The 4058-nt window shown below is 35.6% G+C and overlaps 2 pseudogenes; both read right to left on the reverse strand.

The window, feature by feature from the left end:
- Nucleotides 1-545: 545 nt before the first annotated feature.
- LOC127551162 (60S ribosomal protein L6-like) lies at nucleotides 546-1091 on the reverse strand (annotated as a pseudogene).
- An 816-nt stretch (nucleotides 1092-1907) lies between these two features.
- Nucleotides 1908-3290, reverse strand: LOC127544635 (60S ribosomal protein L6-like; annotated as a pseudogene).
- Between the last annotated feature and the right edge of the window lie 768 nt (nucleotides 3291-4058).

Genomic DNA, 4058 nt, shown 5'->3' on the forward strand with positions numbered 1-4058 from the left:
AACCTGGAATTGGTGTGCAAAAAAAAAAAAATCTTGACAGACTAGATGAAAGACATAAATCAAAAATCCCACACTTATGGCAAAAAGTTAACAATATAGATATAGAATGAGAAATTCATGACTTTTTGGTATGGTTCCAATCATGCTCTACTCTTTGTGAGAGAAGAGGAAACTGGGACAAAGAGGATTAAAATGACTTGCACAGGGTCACACTATCCAATGAGTCATCTAGCTGCCTTTCAGTTATGTCTTTCTGCTAATATATTCTTTCCAATTAACATTTATCAAATATTTATTATGTACTTTATATGTAGCATATATTTGTATTTATATGTAATAAATACTACACATTTTTTCAATGTTACCCATCTTTTCTGTGCTTTCTTTTAAGTTTTCTTTTGTCCTCTACTGTGTCATTCTTTTCAAAAAATATCCCCTGAAAGACCTAGTTTAGTGCTTTAAATCTAGTAGGTGGTATAGAAATAACTGGGTTTTTATTTTTGTTTGTTTTTTATTCCAAATATTTTAATAAGAGTTCTCTGTAAGTCATTTAACACACCAGTTTGTGAGGATAAATTCCAATGGAGAAAGAATACAGAAAGAGGTAGCCACAGAGCTGAAGAATTTTCTTGATTTTGGGCAGGATATGAGAGTCCACTGTTTTCTGATAAGTCTTGCACTTTGTAATCTCGTATTTCTCTTTTTCTGTGTCAAAAATCTCTCCTTCTTGATGTCTACATTTGCAGATCTTCTTCCTGAAATTAGCATCAATATGATGATTGATAAGGAATTTTTACACCTGAAAGAATAATCTTGGAAGAGGTAGTAATGACAAATTTCTGGTGGTCCTTTGCAGAGGAACATCGTTCAGAGGTCCAGTCACCAGGAGCAAGCCATTAGCCAGATACGTCCAAAAAAAAAAAAAAAAAACTACTCAATTATCTCTGTGGCAGCAATAAGCATGATCAGCACCATGCCCAGGATGATGTTAGCTCAAAGTCTCCTCGGATTCTGGTGGAGGTCTTTTGGTCCTGACTTAGCAGCTTTGTAGGCACATCCTCAGTAGAATAATACCTAGGCATTTGGGGTAATGTTAAAAACATGGGCAAGTAAAAATATTTGTGGCAGCCCTTTTTGTAGTGGCAAGAAACTGGAAATTGAGTACATGCTCCTCAGTTAGAAAATGGCTGAATAAATTATGGTATATGAATGTTATGGAATATTATTGATCTATAAGAAATGATCAGCAGGATGATTTTAGAGAGGCCTGGAAAGACCTACATGAACTGATGTTAAATGAAATGAGCAGAACTAGGAGATCATTATATATGACAACAATGAAAATATATAATGATCAATTCTGATGGACTTGACTCTTTCCTACAATGAGATGATTGGGACCAATTCCAATGATCTTGTGGTGAAGACAGACATCTACACCCAGAGAGAGGACTATGGGAACTAAGTATGGATCACAACATAGCATTTTGTTTTCTTCCTTATTTTTCCCTCTTTTGATCTGATTTTTCTTATATAGCAAGATTATTGTATAAATATGCATACATATATTGGATTTGACATACTTTAACATGTTTAATATATTGGATTACTTGCCATCTAGGGGAGAGGATGGGGGAAGGAGGGGAAAATTTGGAATACAAGGTTTTGTAAGGGTCAATGTTGAAAAATTATCCATGCATATGTTTTGAAAATTAAAAGCTTCAGTTTTAAAAAGAGATAGTAGCAGGTACCTTCTCTCTCTTTTTCCTTTCAATCCAAGTTTTCAGTGCAGCATATTTCCATGCTTACCTGACCCAGGAATCTATTGCAGACCTGGACTATTTATCAATCCTCAGGCCAGGGCTGGGTTCTGATTCCAATGCTTTCCAGGCTTTTTCACCACCTTTTCAGCCCCATCTTCCTTTTAGTTCCTCCTCTTTTTTGATCTTCTTTTCCTTTGGTTCATTTTGGGTATTTTGTCTGCCATCTTGAAAGAAAGGAAAGGGTGTAGAAATCATTATTGAATTGAATTGAATCGAACTCATATGTATACAAAATCCATAGCTGATGCTTTCCCAACTGCAGCTAAATCATATTAAGTCTCATAGACAAAACCAGAATAATATTACCTCCACTCTCTTCTTCCATCCACTCTTTCACTCTCTCCCTTTCCCTCACTCTTTCTCTTTTTCTGACTCTTTTTTCTCTCTCCTTTATTTCTTCTCCTCCCCTCTTCCTTCCCTTCCTCCTTTCCTCTCTTCTTCCCTCCCTCCCTTCTTCTTCTTCTTCTTCTTCTTCTTCTTCTTCTTCTTCTTCTTCTTCTTCTTCTTCTTCTTCTTCTTCTTCTTCTTCTTCTTCTTCTTCTTCTTCTTCTTCTTCTTCTTCTTCTTCTTCTTCTTCTTCTTCTTCTTCTTCTTCTTCTTCTTCTTCTTCTCTTCTTCTTCTTCTTCTTCTTCTTCTTCTTCTTCTTCTTCTTCTTCTTCTTCTTCTCTCTCTCTCTGTCTCTCAACAGTGTGATAGAGTAGAAAAAGCATTGGGCATATTATTGGAAGGCTGGATTAGAGTCCTAGTTCCCCTACTTTTCATTTTATATGATCTTGGGCAAACCACTTAATTACTCTGGTCTTCAATTTACTCATCTACAAAATACAGATAATAATAATAATAATTTCCATTTATGTGATACTTCAAGGTTTACAGAGCCCTTTTCTCTTAGTCCTGTAGCTTTTATAAATAGCACAAGGTTTATTAATCTCATTTTACAGATAAGTTTGTGAGGATAAATTCCAATGGAGAAAGAATACAGAAAGAGGTAGCCACAGAGCTGAAGAATTTTCTTGATTTTGGGCAGGATATGAGAGTCCACTGTTTTCTGATAAGTCTTGCACTTTGTAATCTCGTATTTCTCTTTTTCTGTGTCAAAAATCTCTCCTTCTTGATGTCTACATTTGCAGATCTTCTTCCTGAAATTAGCATCAATATGATGATTGATAAGGAATTTTTACACCTGAAAGAATAATCTTGGAAGAGGTAGTAATGACAAATTTCTGGTGGTCCTTTGCAGAGGAACATCGTTCAGAGGTCCAGTCACCAGGAGCAAGCCATTAGCCAGATACGTCCAAAAAAAAAAAAAAAAAACTACTCAATTATCTCTGTGGCAGCAATAAGCATGATCAGCACCATGCCCAGGATGATGTTAGCTCGAAGTCTCCTCGGATTCTGGTGGAGGTCTTTTGGTCCTGACTTAGCAGCTTTGTACACACATCCTCAGTAGAATAATACCTAGGCATTTGGGGTAATGTTAAAAACATGGGCAAGTAAAAATATTTGTGGCAGCCCTTTTTGTAGTGGCAAGAAACTGGAAATTGAGTACATGCTCCTCAGTTAGAAAATGGCTGAATAAAATTATGGTATATGAATGTTATGGAATATTATTGATCTATAAGAAATGATCAGCAGGATGATTTTAGAGAGGCCTGAAAAGACCTACATGAACTGATGTTAAATGAAATGAGCAGAACTAGGAGATCATTATATATGACAACAATGAAAATATATAATGATCAATTCTGATGGACTTGACTCTTTCCTACAATGAGATGATTGGGACCAATTCCAATGATCTTGTGGTGAAGACAGACATCTACACCCAGAGAGAGGACTATGGGAACTAAGTATGGATCACAACATAGCATTTTGTTTTCTTCCTTATTTTTCCCTCTTTTGATCTGATTTTTCTTATATAGCAAGATTATTGTATAAATATGCATACATATATTGGATTTGACATACTTTAACATGTTTAATATATTGGATTACTTGCCATCTAGGGGAGAGGATGGGGGAAGGAGGGGAAAATTTGGAATACAAGGTTTTGTAAGGGTCAATGTTGAAAAATTATCCATGCATATGTTTTGAAAATTAAAAGCTTCAGTTTTAAAAAGAGATAGTAGCAGGTACCTTCTCTCTCTTTTTCCTTTCAATCCAAGTTTTCAGTGCAGCATATTTCCATGCTTACCTGACCCAGGAATCTATTGCAGACCTGGACTATTTATCAA

Source organism: Antechinus flavipes, chromosome 1, assembly GCF_016432865.1.
Source record: "Antechinus flavipes isolate AdamAnt ecotype Samford, QLD, Australia chromosome 1, AdamAnt_v2, whole genome shotgun sequence".
Lineage (NCBI taxonomy): Eukaryota > Metazoa > Chordata > Mammalia > Dasyuromorphia > Dasyuridae > Antechinus > Antechinus flavipes.